Here is a 17,339-nt window from a genome sequence, read left to right on the forward strand (position 1 = left end):
ATTAGGACAACTTTGGGGTATTTTTAGTTTTTTTCCATAGGATGGATAGTTAAAGATATTTCTATGTGATGTTACATGTGTCTTAAGTGTGGGTGTAGCTGCTGTAAACAAGCAACTTCCTGTGAAGGATCAATAAAGTATCTATCTATCTATTTTAGTGTGTTAACATAGCCTAGGCTACTAACAGTGACCATTTTAAATGGTAATATTAAAGCTGTTGTAATCATAACAGTGGAGCTCTGATAAACTCACTGTAAGCTACTTTCCCACCACCAACCAACAGACACAATTAGGAACTAGCTTGTTACCATAGGGGAAGCATTTAGTTACTAAAGAGCCTGATATTTCCCTCTGGAGTTGATGGAGACCAAGATGTTAATACTACTCCTTGTTTGCTGAATGTGTAAATAGGAAATCGTTAGCCAACACCCCTCCTTGCTTACTGTTATGTTTACATGCTAACGTTTTTCTGTGCTAAAATTCACTTCAAAGCCTAGAAAAAAACAGCTTAAAAAAGTTGTAGAGCTGAATCTGACAAGCGGAGACTGAGAAGTTCTAAGGTGGCATTTATGTTAGCAACTTTTCCTTTTTTGTCTTTTCTTTTGTGCCACCTGTAAGCCAATCTCTTTATTTTTCAAAGCACTTGTGGTAAAGATCTACAGTATAGCTACATTTTGTCCCCTTTTTCATCCATCCAACGGTTTTCTTTTCAGGTGTGTAATGAGTCACATTTTGTATAGTTGAGACTCCACACTGCCACACAGTTGCTACAGTATTAGTTAGTAATGGTTGCTGGCTGGGGTGTCTATTCATGCTGTAGACATTCACTTACCACCATTCAAATCACTGGCCAAGCTATTGTGTGTGACACCAAACCCTGAAAGTAGCTGCTATTCAGCACAACCAGTGCATGACTTTTCAAATCAGGACTCCCCTAAATGTGAATTGGGCCTGACCTGGCAACCCTGAACTTTTTCTCACATCTCTCTGTCACCCTCTCTCCCTCCTCATTAGCACGAACCCTATTCCAGGTCAATACCTACAACGCAAAGAACACCCCCTACACACACACACACAAACACGAATGCACGCGCGCACACACACACACACACAGTATGCTACACACTTTCTTTATTCCCCTAGTTTCTCTTCCTCCTAAGTCACACACACATTCACTCTGTCTTTCTGTGAGTCTCTCTTTGTCTTGCTTGCTTTATTCCTCTCTCTCCCCTCCCCTCCACAAACACACACACACACACACACACACACACACATACAATGACACACATATTGCTGATCAGGGCAGCAGAGCAAGCAGGAGTCTGACCTCATTAGGAAATATGGCAGCCAGCCAGGGGAGAGTCTGTCGATGAATGACCAAGAGGAGCCAGTGAGGGAGCAGGATGGACTATCTGCAGAGCGGCAGATCTGTCCTTCCAATTGTGATAAAGAGCTAGAAAGATTTCATACACACAACTTTTTAAGTTCAGCTGCCCTTGAAAAGGTGAGGGTGGACTATGGATTCTTTTTTAATTGTGTTCATTCCTCGCAGTAGATAGTTCAGGTATATGTGTGATATTTTGATAAAAGGTGAAGTAGTGATGCAGGTCAAAACTTTGTAACATACTTTTTTGAAATGTGTCCAGACGAGCAATGTAGAGGACTGCATCAACAGTGGAAACAGATGTAATTTTTGTCTTTTTATGTTCATTTTTCTCTATTTATTTCCATCCCTTTGGTCCAGATTGAATTATAACAACAGCTACTGAATGGATTGCAACAAAATTTGGTGTAGATATTTACGGTCCCCAGATGATGAATCCTAATGACTTTGATGATCCCCTGAATTTTCATTTAGTGCCACCAACAGTTTTCACTTGTCCTTGAAATAGCTATTTCAACATCAACAAGATGCATGGCATAATGCAATGCAACATGATTCCCGAAAAAATCACTCAACAAAATGTTTCCTCTAGTGCCACCATGAGGTTGATATTTATGGTTTTGAGTTAAATGTGTCAAAACTGTTGGTTGGATTTCCATAACTATTAGGTTTAGACCTCCATGTCCCCCTCTGGATAAACTGCAGTAACGTTGGTGATACTTAAACTTTTCCTCTAGCGTAACTATCAGATCAGAATTTCAATTTTTCCAATACTTTGGTTTGTTACTGAATACTTAAAGTAATGACATCCTCATCAACATACTCTATGTTTAGTGCTAGTTAGCAAATGTTAGCATACTAAACATAGATGTTTAATATACTGTAGTAGGCATATACCTGCTAAACATCAGTCAGCATGACAGCATGTCAAACAGATTATAATAGTGTATGCAAAATGTAATTCAGAAATGACTCATGCACATATATTGTCATAATGACATGCAGTGACATTTTAATATTCAATACCACATTGTTATATTGTGTTTCATAGATTAATAAATAGACAGCATTCAAGCTCCAGTTTTTGTTTAGTGCTGAACGCCTTTTAAAATATGCTCCATTTTTAAAGCAGTCCAATGCTTTTTTCCTCCTTTTCTGTCAGGCAGTAGCTTCCATCCATCACACTACTCCTTCGGTGGCTTTCAACATACTTGCGTTTGAATTAGTGGCTGGTGAAAAATCTCTTCTTTTTTTCCTCCCCACACTTTCGCCATTAAGAGTTTGCAGTACGCAATTGAATGGAAAGAAAGTATAGTAAATCATACGGAGAAAAAATCCTATTTTGTCCTCTGGATTTATGAGGAAAGTTAACCACAGATACACGGCTGTTCTATATTCAACAGATATGTTACATGTAGTCTTCTAAATAAATGGAACAGTAATGGAGTCTGGATGGCCCGACGTGGTGCCAAACCTCACAAATGATAGATTGCTTCTAAGCTACAAGGATGTATAGGCTTTCCACTGTTGTCAGAATATGTCCAGCTGAATGCATTACCAAATGCTGGAATCACTCAAATTCCAACCAAGGTCCACAGATAGATTAACATATAAATGAAACTACAGGCGAGATCCTGCCCTTCATTTCCTATCTGTTTACGCCAATGATCTGCAGTCAGAGAGGTTTGGAGGAGGGGACAATCAGGTGTCTCATGGAATGGATGTCAAGCCTAGGTATCACCGGTGGTGGAAAACACTGTCCAGAAATTGAAGGATGCTCAAAATAAAGAGTCTGAAAACATTTCTACTTGCAAGAGCAGACATTCCTACTATTTCAAACCACAATGGAAATCTCTAACACATTCAATTGTGCGTATTGTTTCTTGTGTTTCCCAAGTCAAGCCAAGCAGAGCATATTTAGTTGATTTTTACTCAGTCACTAAAAATAGCTCTGAGCTCTACGTCGGCGAAAAACAAACCTGTAATTAATATACTGCATGGCTTTATCAAATAGCTCGAGGATTAATCCTTCAATAAACTCTACAAGCAGAAGTTGTGGTCGATGTTCATTTCATTAAACTGAGGTTTGGCATTCAGAATATTATGTAAGTGAGGGAGATGAATGCACACTCAGTCCAAAAGAGTCTCCAGTGTAAGAGTGATTTACATCAGTTATGAAATATTAAAATCTATATATCTGGAAAACAGTCTTCTTAATGGATTTTCTTTGGGCAAAGAGAAATGACTTTGCCTTACGGGTACATGTTACTCTAATAGTGTATTATTATAATACTTATTGTACAAACATTATTTACATGCTCAGTGAAATAAATGGATGAGGTGACCATGCTTTACAGTGCAAATTAGTTTGCTTCAACAACAGCTTTTAAACTTGCAAACTCCTGTTCCTCAACCAAGGACGATTCCTTGACTGGTGCTCTGCAAAGCCTGGCTAATCCTGTGTTTGCTGTAGTCTTCACACATGCAGCGAGTGCAGTAAACAATCAGCATATCCAACAGAATCACTGTATAATTGCATGTTACACCAAAAGAGCTGTTGCTATTTTCATCATTGCACTTGCACGAGTAAACAATGTTTAGAAGATCTGCACAATGTCACGTTATGTGTTAAAGTAAAATAGGGGGTATCTGATTGTTCATAATCTAATTTAAAACCAGAAAGAGTTTATTTGCCAAATGTAATATCTGTCTGTCTTGGTTCCCTGGTGCATGCACAGACCAGCAGCATGTGACACAGAAACACGATAAGTACTTTACAAAGTTGAAGGATAGCGTGACCTCACAAGAAATAGGACGGTAAAATGAACATGACTGAGAGTAAGCATTATGGAAGTAGAAAAGGCAACATTTTTAGAAGAGTAGTGTGATTGCTAATGCCGAAAATTGCAGGTGCAAACACTGTAAGCAGGTTTAAAAGTTTTAAAACATTAACTTTTTACAAGGAAGATTTTTGTTATTTTAATTATAGGTTAAACTTTACAAGGTTCATGGACTGAACGCTGTCATAATCACACAGCAACAGCCTGACAGCATATGAGCAGAGCTGGCAACAACAGAAGTCAAGAGACAGATTGGAAATTGGAGGAAATTACTAAAACATGGCAAGACAAGAAGATGTTATTCCCCAGCTGCTCCGCTGAATAGGACCCCTGCGCATAGATTAAGGGCCATTGACCATAATCAAAATCATATCCTTCATCCTCAAAAATCTGGTGTAATTGTACCAAAAAGCTACGAGAACATCTTAACGACGGTCATCTCACAGGCTGATGGTTAATAACGACTTTTCAGTTCATGATAAAAGGCATAGAAAAGAGGCTAAAAGCCCATTTGGGCAATTCTGCAACATGTTTCAATGCCATGTAAAAACCAGCAGAGAACAGAGTGACTGAGCTGAGCTGAATGAGTCATAATAGCAAGGTAAGGGGCTACAGAAGGCCCTCAGAGAGCAGACCACCCACTCATGTCCCCCATTAAGATGGCCGGCTCTTCTTGCACATCAACGCCTCTGCAGCAATTTACTGCTCAGCCTGCATGGAGGGCGAATGAATGGTGAAAGACAGAGAATTTTTAATGAGACATGGGTCATTGAAATGTCAAAAGTGGACAATGAATAGAGATTAAAAAAGCTCTAAATTACAATTGTAATTCCATTCTTTGCACCTTTAAAATGGAAAATATGAACAAAATGAAACTCCTACACTATATTTTTGTTCTGATTATTCATATTCATGCACCATTTGCGTTGTCTGTTATTTTTTGAAACATGTAACTCACTGAACGTCTGTGTAAGTAACTTGTGGATAGCGATTCATTTGTATCCTTTCATTGCCTGTAGTATCTGTGAAGAGCCACTGCATTGTCCACACAAGACCCACTGGACCAGGATTACTCACTCACCTCATTTATTCTACTCAATGACCTGTGTAGAAGCTTCATGTCTGTCACACAGCGTGTCCTTGTTTGATTCATTGCACCTTCACCATTGTGTGTCCCGGCATGAAGTATGCTAGCAGTAGTGGGTGTATGTAGGTCAGACATAACAACAAGAAGAGTGGGCTATGGCACTTCCTTTGAGATGAAGACAACATTCAGCTGGCCTTGTAGGACCATAGGAGGTCATCACAGCACACTTCACCCCCATCTGTGTGCACAACTGTCCATTAACAATGCCGTACTGAGACATTTAATCGCTTGCATCTGCATCCTGTTATATGATACTGATATATCTCGTTTAATTCCAGTGATGCATTTCATAGGTTTTTATAAGGTATGTTACTGCTGATTCTTGTAGAACACTTTTATTGTCCTGTATTTTAAAGGTGAGAGCCACATAAAGTTGGGTCTCAGGTTTGGACCCTGTAATATCCCTGAATACATTACATAAAAAGATACCTATAAGTAGGCCTTGCATAGACACAAACCTTGGATATTGAATTATTAAGTCTATGTATTGAATGGGCACAGTTATGTAAGAAATATATTTTAAAAACACTATTCTACAGCTTTGAAATGTAAATACTCAAAGACTCTGTTGGATAATAACTGTAATTTGTTCATCATGACTTAACACTAGACTGTGAGGGGATATATCATGCTTTTTGTGATTTTCTGTCATTTTCATACTGTTATGGTGTCAGACGCCCATGGTCAAAGGCCCAAAACTTGAGGTGTACATGTGTAAATATGTTCCATTGTAAGTCAAAAGCCAGAGATTCAGTCAAGATGCAGTGCTGTCTTAAAGAAACATGAGCTACAACAGCCCCATTTCAGACAGAGAGTGAACTGAGATGAATAACTAGGTTCCTCATGTTGCATGAAAAGCCATATACTGTATAAGCAAGATTGACACCTAGATAAGACTAAAAACCTGGATACTCAAGTTCATGTAAACAAACTTATTCTTATATTAAATAAGTATGTTTGGGATCACTTTAGAGGTATATCCAAGCAGGCCATTAGCTTTTTGAGGCTAATGTACTCAAGGTAACTTTACACTGCTGAGCCACTGTTGGCCTTTTCAGTTATTTATTTCCCGTACTCTACACAGTTTACAACTAATGTTTGTGTTACACTCAGGGAGTTGGTTGTTATTTTTCCACTGATGACATTTGTTCATTTCTGCTGTGTGCAGAGGGGCAATGTAATTAATTTACTTGACAGTTAACCTATACTTCTTGATATAATTACTTGTTACTCTCCCAGTAATTGTTAAAGTACAATTGGTCTATATCTCATTGATATTTCACCTCTATCCAATTGTATTATTGAACCTACTGTGGTTTATTCAATCCTGTTTTTACAGTTTCACATTAATAATACAAAGGTCAGCTCTATAATGAAACCCTTATTGGAAGTGTGTTTAGCTCACTTCATGGCTGTGCATATCAAATATGTTAAATAATACTAATAATGGTTTAATAATAATGCTTTAAGTAAAGGTTTTGGTGAAATACTATAGCAATAATACATAGACAAATGTCAGGGGAAAACTTTCTTAAAGTAAAGTGATCTTAAACAACTTCACAGCACGTGTCACAAGAAGTCACAGTTTGTATGCAGAAATCAAACTTTTAATAAGTTTTATTTCACGGCTGAGGAAGTGAAATGAGAGGAACGGATGCACTCAGTGATGGCCTTTAATCTCCAGAATACTAATAAACAAAAAGAGAGCAATCCGAAGCCTGTAATCAGTTTGCAAACAGACGGGACTATGAAGTGTGCAGCAACATCTGAAAGCCTCACTCAACAAATCAGAGGATCACTTTTACTGACCACACACACACCCCCGCTCGCTACAAAGTCACAGAACAGATGTGTCAGTTTGGAGCTGGAGCTAGAACTGAGACTAATATATTTATTAATGCTGGAATTGATTCATCAGATAGGAAATTGAATGGGTCAAAGATATGTATCTATAAAGGGCTGTGCAGCAAAGTCACAAATCTTCTAACAACTACAGCTGGAACTATCATCTGAGAGCAATATAGAACCGAGAAGGTATAAGTACAAAAAGTTTTGATAACTAATTAATAACTGTGCACATATCAGGAGGCCTTTTTGTACCCACTAATTACAAATGACTAAATACTACAAGCCACTTAACCACAAAGTGTTGATTATCATGCACTTCAGTCCAAAATCAAAACAAAACGATTAAACTCAGGCTCCTTAAGATTGTCCATGATCATTAAAAACATAACAAGACCCTATTCCCTGACATCCACATGCATATCCACCTCCGTACCTAAAACATAGTCTACAAAAAAATTCTATCCATCTATCCATTTTCTGATGTTTTATACAAGTGGCATCAGATTGAAAAAGAAAACCCAGACATCTTTCATCCCAGCAAAGTCCTCCAGCTTGTCCTGCGGGATCCCATGGCATTCCCAGACCATAAGAGATATATAGTCCCTCCAGTGTGTTCAGGGTCTGCCTCAGGGTCTCCTACCACTTTGGACATTGGAGTTAATCCTGTCACTAGAAACTGAGCTGCTAGCCTGCTGCTATATCCCTTAAACCCTCATAGACTTGCCATGAAAACATCAGTTTATTCTGCTATAATAACTTCATACTATTCTTTCCTGCGGATTAAAAAGTATTAATAAATATGAACAAATGATCAAAATGTCTGAAGTGCTAATTCGCTTAAATTAATGGATTACACAAATACATATATTAGACAGCATTAAAGCAAGTAAATTAAATGTGTTTCTTAAACCCACATTAATTGCTTTTTTAGCAGCAGAAACCAGTTGTGAAAAAAAACTTATCAGAACAATAAACAAATAATAATCATTTATGTGGATATTTTGACCTTGTTTGCAAACAGTTGCTTAATTAGTGAGTGGTGTTTCTGTCCACCTGATGAATGTAACTCAAATATTCACTCTATGATAGCTTCACTTTTGCTCTTTATCAACTACTGAGGGAAATATCTGGCTCTTTAGCTGCTAAATGCTCCACTATGTTCACAAGCTAGTCTACAGCTAACTGTGTCTGCTTGGTGCTCATCAGGTGAAGAGTGGCTTTTAGGAGCTTTTTCTTTGAACACAGCAGCCTGCTGAAGACAAAAAATGATACTATGAGAGCGCTGAGAGTGAACCAAAGCAGCAAAGTTGTAGCCGGACAGCTTAACAATGAGCTGAAACTTGCTATAAAGCTCTGTAAAGCCTAGGGGAGCTGCAGAGTGGGAGACCATTTTTTCTGTTGGGTCATCACTATAAGCAACACCTCTCACATTACACATCATCATTTGGTAGATTTTCATAATAAAAAATATAGAATTGAGTTGCTTTAAGTGTGACTACTAAAGCAAATCTCTGGCACTACAGTACAGGCCTGCCTCAGGGAGAGTCACATTAGCTAACTTGAACACATTAGACTTGTCACAGCTGTTCATCTTAATGTTAGCGTACAGCTAGCTGCTTTGAAGACACAAAAGAAGAAAGCCGACAATAAGCTAACTAGCTTCTTTTGAGCTGTATGCTTTTCACTGCATAGTGGTCAAGGACTGATACGCTCACAGTCTATTGTGTATTGAAGGACCACTTGCCATTCAAGTTTAATAGAGATAGAATAGAAAGAACCGGTTGTGTATCTGTCTTTTTTCTATAGTAGCTACATCAAACTTTTAGTAACTGTGATACAGATATTTGTTCTGACTGTTATTTGCATGTGTTATTAATAATGAATGGAGCTTTAAAATTGAGTCTTGCAGCACAGCAAAAGCCTCTTTTGACTCCTGAGGGGTTTAATAATTTCTGAGCCAATCAATATCCTTTCAGTGGCTGTCCAAACGTGTTGCACAGGTTTCCTTAGTTACTACCCCCTCTGTACCTGCACACACACGCACACACTCAAGGTAAGAGCTGATTTGACAGGCTATAGACAGATGATCTGCTCTGGACAGACACAAGGAGTATAATTCATCCTTTGTGCCCAGTGTCCACTCCAGACCATCAACCAGTCTTCATGAAAGGAAGGTGGATTTATTTCAAACTGACTTTACTGATGACTTAATAATCAATCGGATAGGAATTTGAGTTTATTTGTTCATTACCCATTACCATTTAAAATTGAAGGTCAATACTCAAAACATCCTGTCAATAGTCAAAGACACACACACAACCGTGTTTTCCAACTGACATTAAAGGTAACACATAACCAAAACACGTGAAGTCGGAAAATTCAGCTTTCTCTGTGTGTCTCTGAGTGATGGAACAATTTCTCGTGTCATTAATCTGGTCAAACAGGATAAATATTCATTGGTTTTTGTAACTTAGAATGATGGAATAATGACATGGTGAGAGGGATAATCTTGAGAAAATCCTTATCAAAAAAAAAGAAAAGAGATACTGATAGGATTAGGGATCAGAAAAAACAAAAAAAAACAAATCTTTTCTGTGGTGAACTAATACTGAATGGTTTTAAATGCATTTTGGGACATTTCCTGTTTCGGGAGACATACACATTTAAAGGGAGTTTTAGGATTAGAATTAAAACATATTGGGAGGTCCTCAGACAGGTGACAAAAAAGAGAATTTTGTCATTGGCCTGTGCAGACCCCAAAATTTATGACCACACAACCTGTAAGTAGGAACTGTACGAGTCTACAAACGTGTGAACATATCTGTGAATATGGGATAATCTTAAGTGTGTGTGTGTGTGTGTGTGTGTGTGTGTGTGTGTGTGTGTGTGTGTGTGTGTGTGTGTGTGTGTGTGTGTGTGTGTGTGTGTGTGCATTTTTTGGGGTATGGTATGGCCATTCCCTAACGCACATAACGTGTTGTTGTTTTTCCATCTATAAATGCTAAAGACAAGTGAAATTCTTTATTTTATTATTAAACTGGGGGAATATAGGGCTGTGGAAACCTAGACACGCTCCCCATTTTTTGAATCCACACCTTTTTACACTTTTCAGGGAATTTCAGATCTTTAGTTCTTAAATAAGGAGCAGTTTGTGAAGAGCACTCACAGTTTTACAGAATGTGAATGTAGCTGCATTAGAGTCGGGTTGATAAGAATAGTGTATGTTGCCCTTAGCTGTGAATATTATACACTATGTTTCTACAGTAGAGTGCTGGCGGTAATAATTCAACTTTGAACACTGTTGATAGGACAGTATGTTGTGCGCTGCCCGCAGTGGTTCACTGTTTTGTTTGATGGACACCAATTCCCCTACTGGCCTTGCAAATTGAATTTCCCTGAGGACAATAACTAGTATTGCATCTTGTATCTGATGAGCTCCCAGACTGACTCTGAAAGGAGGAACTGATCTGTGCACTCCACTGATCATTGATTTCTATTTTGCTGAGTCTTTCCTGAGAGACGCAGGACTCCTCTGTTTTGCGGAAGGACATTATCTCCATCATTTAGCTGACCGCAGTGAAATAATGTATACGTTAACATTGAAATGTCAATACTGTATGACATTATCACAAACATGAAGAGTCACTTCAAGAGGCACATTTTTTAATGATTTTATTGGTCTTTTTTGGTAATGTTTTTATGCTGCTTCAAATAGCCAACATCAGTATCCACATGGCCTAATAAAGAGCGCCACCATCTGAGTGCTTTATACAGTCACTCTGGGGAGAAAAATGTCAGCTAATTCCTGAGATGTCAATGAAATGAAACTGTTCCACATAGCTCTCTTCCAGTGTCATTTCCTCACAGAGTATGAATGAAGTTACTGATCACAGGATAGCTGAAAAGGTGCTTAAACAGCAATCCATCCAGAATAAAAATGTGGCTGCGGAGGAAGACTGACAGTTTCATTTTTGTAACATTGATTGTGTTGTCATATACATGATACAGTAGTACACTTAATATTTACTCTGCTGCAAATATTTGCTTTAAGACTAGCTACACTGCATGAAAGCATCCCCCACAGTATGCTAATGACAGAATGCTAACGTTGACAGAAAATGATTACTTTGGCTGTGACTGAGCTTCTGGGTGTGTCTCGTTCATTCATCTCCCTGTCTTCTTCTCCCTCTGTCTGTCTGATCGTCATAGCTCGTTAAAGACGAGGGTGAGGATGGGAATCAGTGTTGGAGGGGGGTGGGGTTCCCAGGTGCAGCCAAACGGGGCTGCGCCGTGGTTAATGGTGTCTTCTGATCAGTTACGGCCCGGCTGAGGCATGGTGTCTATACATATTTCATGACTACCAGCGGATGCGAGACTGGCTGCCCAAACCTTTCGCCGCCCTTCACCCACTCATACGCCCTCGCCTCCAATAAACCCACAAGCACTCTGTCCCACCCCCCAGCCCACCTCCCCCTGCACTCAAGGCTCAGATGAAAGGGAGGCTTGACTTGTTAGCGCCCCACTTCAGTTTTCTCTGGACAGGAAGGTTGGGGTGTCACAGTGGGGGGTCTGGCCAGCCTCACCCCAAGCTGTGGGACGTTCTTGAGTCCTATTTGTGATTGTCTGCCAGCACGTGCTTTGTCTGCAGTGGGCGTGTATATGTTAGAATGATATAGGCATATGGTATTGTTGAGATTGGATGCTATTATCTCTGCCAGACGTATAAGCGTGTGTGTGTGTGTGTGAGTGTGTCCACAGATAATCTGACATACTACTGGACCCATCAACCTATATACAACCCCCCCACCCAACCCCATCCCTCCCCACCACCAGAGATCTGCACTCTACTGAGCACACTCTTCTAGTCAGATGTTTTGGGCATTTTCCTTTTTCTTTTTTTTTCTTTTAGAAGAGAGATTAGATTTTTTAGAACAGTGATTTTTTTTGTCTAATAAATGGTCAGACTTCATTTTCCTTTCCATCCATCCATCCACTGTCCATCCATTTCCCCATGATCCTTCTATTTTTATTTATTTTTTCCAACCATCCATCCATCTTTCTGTCTAATTTTCTATCGTCCATTTTTCTTTCCTTCCTTCCTAACTTCCTCCAATCCATCCAACATTTTTTTTTTTACCTTCCTTCCCTTCTTCCTTCCTTCCTTCCATCATCCATCCATCTTTCTATCATTTTTCTTCCTTTCTTCCTTCCCTCCTCTATCTATCTATCCATCCTTTAGATTTCAGATCCTTTATGCATTCCAATCCATCTCAGTGAGGCAGATTACTGTTGCTGTGTCCTTTTTTCCTCCCTTTTTGTTTCTCTTGCTCCAGATTACTTCTACGAAAATACCACTGAACTCTCATATGTAAATCAACAGCATCACTGTGGATGGAAGCCATTTTGGTTAAAGGGTGCGAGGGCCCTGCAATTATGGTGGGGGGTTGGGAGACAGAAGTGGATGCTGGAGGCTGTTGGCCAGGAGCCGGTTGGTAATGCTTTGTAGTCTGTTTCCACCGAGCCACCCACTGTTCCAAAGACAAGATGTGGCTCTATTTACTGAAGCAAAGGACAGACAAAGCAGAAAATATCCCATGTATAGTGAATCATTTAAGTTGTGCTCAGTGACAATAACAATGCATTTCTAAAACACATTTTAATTAGTTTCCAAAGCAGCTTTGATTGTTTTGAGACATTTCTTGACATTCTGCGCCCGAGACAACAGCTGTAATCTGTGCCATTCATGAAACTTTCATTGTATAAACAGAGACTGATGAAACGATTGAGATACACTTCAGTTATCAAAGTTAATGGCCAGATTTTGTAATACATTACAGATGAATTCATTCAAATACGCCAGCGCCAGACTATAATACCCACTGGATATATCATTAATGAAAAGGCTATACAGAAAAGACTAGTGCTGAAGTTATTTGAGGAGACTCGAGGCATGCGCTTGCAGCACTGCTCTTTATCTTGTAGCACATTTTAATTTAGTGCACCTACAAGAAAAAAAATGCTTTAAAATGCTAAGCCCAGAGTGTGTCCTGATCAAAGAGATCAAAGTTTCTTCTCAACCTGTGAGGAGGCTGCTTAAAGCCCCCTTAAATCCTCTCTCTGTTCTTGATAAGAAAATTTGATGCATGAATTCATTAATTCTTTAACTTGAAATGTCATCCTTTGAGAGCAGAGAGGACAAACTGATGACTAGACCTATGCTGCTTCTGTTCTCAGTTATGTTTGAGCGGGGAGTCTCATTTGACTACAGTATTGTGTTCCTCGATCTGAAAAAAAAAGGTGAAGATTTGCCACAGTGTTTTTTGGATAAAAGCCAAGCAGTCATCATCCCCTAACCTTAACTCTGTGGTTGTTATTGTAGTCATGACGATAAAGGTCGCACTGTAAGGAAGTAATAACTTTAATCCTCACCACATGTTTCTCTAACAAAGTGTTCGTTTTAACCCAAACCATGATCTTTCTCTATACCTAACCAGACCGTAAACATAGTGTTGTCACACCATAAAAACATCATTGTTTTTTAACGGCAATTTGCAACGGTTTTGGAAAGTGCAGACAAATGATGTTGTCTCGCTGATTACTGCTGATAGTGGTGCCAAATTGGAAAATGCTCCTATGTGTATTTGATTGTTTAATTCAAACTTGCTGGAAAAGTACGTTTTGGGAGGCTGGTTACACGAAAAGTTTGTCTTCAACAATGAAGAATGGAGTTTACGTTCCCGTCTCCTACCAACAGTCATGTTGATTTTCCCTAAACCTTTTGGGACATTCCTCCATTAACCCTAATGAGGTTATTCATCCAAAAAATAGCCTACAATAATTAACAGTAATTTATTTGCTTTGACCATGATTCCTTTTCCTGAATCCAAAGCTCTAAAGCTGTATTGTTTGTTAGTTTTGTTTATTTGGTCTATTTGTGGGCAGCGGAACAAGTTATAAACAAAACACTGACCTACTATCCTCTCATAAAGTTGTTGTGGCGAACGTACTAGCAAACAGATGCCTATTTATACATTCTGCAGACACAAAGCAACATTAGCATTAATTTGGAGTTGTGCTTCTGGGCTCTGATGAATGCAAATCCAATCTTTATTCTACATTTAACACTTTCCTGGTCTCCACCTAAGTATCAACCTTAACATACTGTTCAGGGTCATATCTGACCCATTTTTACATTTGAGAGCTGTAAAAACAGCCTACGCACATTTCTTTTAGCCGGACATTTCCTAATGTGACCAACAGCATACAAAAATGGAAACAAAATGCATAATCAGAATGTACAAGTTTGACCTATGTTTATTACAAAAATTAAAAATCAACATTAAAACACATTGTTGTATAAATCATATTCAATAAAATGTTCTTCTGGACCATAAAATAGTCATTGCTAACTTTGTGTCTGTTGCTCGGTGATGGCGTATAGTGGGTTTATCTGAGTTTTTTTCACTGAAAACAGCTGTCTGCTGAAACTGTGTTGATGAGATCAGTGAGAGTGAACCTATCGAGTGATGCATGGGAAAGGAAATTAACATCATAATAAACTTTATAAAATGACATTGTGATAAGCTATTCATTTCATAGGCCTATCCCATGATATAAGCCAGCAGGCAATACAATGTTTTACATCCAGTTGTAAATCATGCCCCATCTCTTTCAAACAGCAGAGAACTGGGTCTTCCATGTGCTGTTTACAGGGTGTTTACTGGTAGTTACGAGGGACAGGCCACCATGTTGGAGGAATGACAACAGAGAGAAAGTTTACAACACTATCAGTTCCTCCCTAAAGAGAGTTTTCCTCTTGTTGTCACTCCTCCAACATGGTGTCATGTCCCCTGTAACCTCTGAGAACTGTTCTCCTGTTCAGTGAGTGAGTGCTCTCATCATGGCTCTGAGATGAACTCACCCCTCTGATACAATGGTTGGCTGTGTCCTCTGCTTTGTTGCTTATAATGTGCTGCAAAACAAGTGAGTTTTATGTCATTAGTCACTAAAAAACACTGACCATAATATTCCATCTGGCGAAGATTAAAATTCTTCGAATAGTTTTATCTTGAATAGTCAATATGAAAATGAACAGTGGGGTTTACAGACGGCTTAAAAATGACACAGTTCATTGAGATGCGTGTTTATACATGGTGAGATATTTCTGATGACATACATGTTAAAAATACACTAACCATATATTTGCATGTAAGTTCTGGGGAAGACATTTAATAGTTTGACCAGTGTAGGATTTTTAAGGATTATGGCATTAGTTTTGGAAGGAAACTAAATTCTCTCTTATACAAAAAAAGCAAATGCACTCATTCTCGAGCTGATACACTGACGGGTTTCACTGCAGCAGTTTAGAGAGACCATAACTGTGGCAAATGACAGTTATTGTTTTCTCTGTAAACCCACACACAAGCAGCAAATTGATGCAGCTCTTTTATTTTCCATCAACATTCATAAAGTGCTCCAGAAAGACGGCAGTTTTATCATCTGCTCTATTTCTGTACGCCATGTCATGTATCAACAAATGACATGAACTAATGCCAAATGATGCAGTATGTTTTACTTGTTTATACCAAGGCTAGTGGCTCAACACCAATATTACTCTTGTACATAATGTTCCGATTATTTTATTCTATTATTACTACTGTTGTTTTTATTGCTTTTGTACTTATCATTTATTGTTCTTTATTATTTTTTTATTAATGCTCCTCTATTTTTACTGTCCACTAACCCATAATTATTTCCCCATTGTGGCACTAATAAAAGAAATACCTTAATTTATCTTATAGTTAGGTAGTTTGCTGCTGTTAAAATGTGTTTCAGCATTTCACAGATAAACATTTCAATTTTTGACAAAAGATTGCACCACACTGTTTTTTTATGCTGTTCCGCCCATGACAGCATTGTAACAAATGGAAACCAGATTCCAAGATGACGCCCAAGAATGAAAATTATTCGCCAAGCTCATAAGCCAAAACATTTTCTCAGCTTCAGGTTTGCTTCCACATTGGTCTATAAAGAAAATGCTTTTTGGGCCACTGGGGATTTTTTTATTGTAGAAATGGCCACTGGGACAAGTTGCCAGTAGGGAAGGCTGACAGCACCATATCCAGCCCTTTCATGGTTCCACTTCCTCTCACCTATTGTAGATCTCCTACTGAAACTGTCATTAAAGTAACCGATTGTAAGAAAAAGTCAATGTGCAATTATCCTGCAATTACGACTTATGACCAAAGTGGCTACTGTTCAGCAAAAGCTAAAGGGCTCACTTTAATGCCAGGTGGTCCATAATTTATATTCAGTTGAAGGGAAATGATGGGATGCACTTAAGTTCTACAGTACAGAAAATAAATGTCATTTCATTTGGCAACCGTTTTTCTTTCTGAAACTAATGTTTTCACATAGTTCTTGAGATCTGAGCAGAATTCTTTGTAATTTTTAGTCTTTTTGTTGTTTTTATAATGAAATATCTTCTCTTTCAAATTGCGTGAGATAATCAGCTTCTTGCAAAGAGCTGATGACAACTGAACATGCAAAGAAGTTCTGCACAAAACGAAATGCAGCACACCTGTTTCAACAGCTGTTTTTTTTTTCTTCATCACAAACCACTGCAAAACCTTGAGTTAATCAACCACAAGAAAAAAAAACCCACTTCTGCTAGACAGCTGCCGTCATTCTGCAACAGAGCATCCTTTTTTCGTCTTTATCTTTGATGCTATGCACTCCCTGCTGTGCTGTACAACACCCAGAGATCACCAGCTACAGCAGTACTGTGATGTCTGTGTATCACTGTTGTTTTATACAACATGGTCTCCAGTGAGTCTCTTTGAAGCTTGTCATATTCAGTTTATGTTGAAACTGTGACTACTTTGGACGCAATATCGTAATATTGTTATTTAAACACACACTCCGTCCTGAAAATTACAAAATCAGATTAAATTGATGCTTGGCTGTTTAGCTAAGTGTAAATTTGCTTCACTAATCTTCAGGTTAACATGAGAACATGACAAATGATCAATTAAAATGATCACTTTTTATCATATTTTTTGTAGTACAGAGGGAAATACAATTACTACATGAAAAAAAAAAACAGCAAGGAAAAAGCGCC

The sequence above is a fragment of the Scomber scombrus genome, chromosome 9 (assembly GCF_963691925.1).
Source record: "Scomber scombrus chromosome 9, fScoSco1.1, whole genome shotgun sequence".
Taxonomy (NCBI): domain Eukaryota; kingdom Metazoa; phylum Chordata; class Actinopteri; order Scombriformes; family Scombridae; genus Scomber; species Scomber scombrus.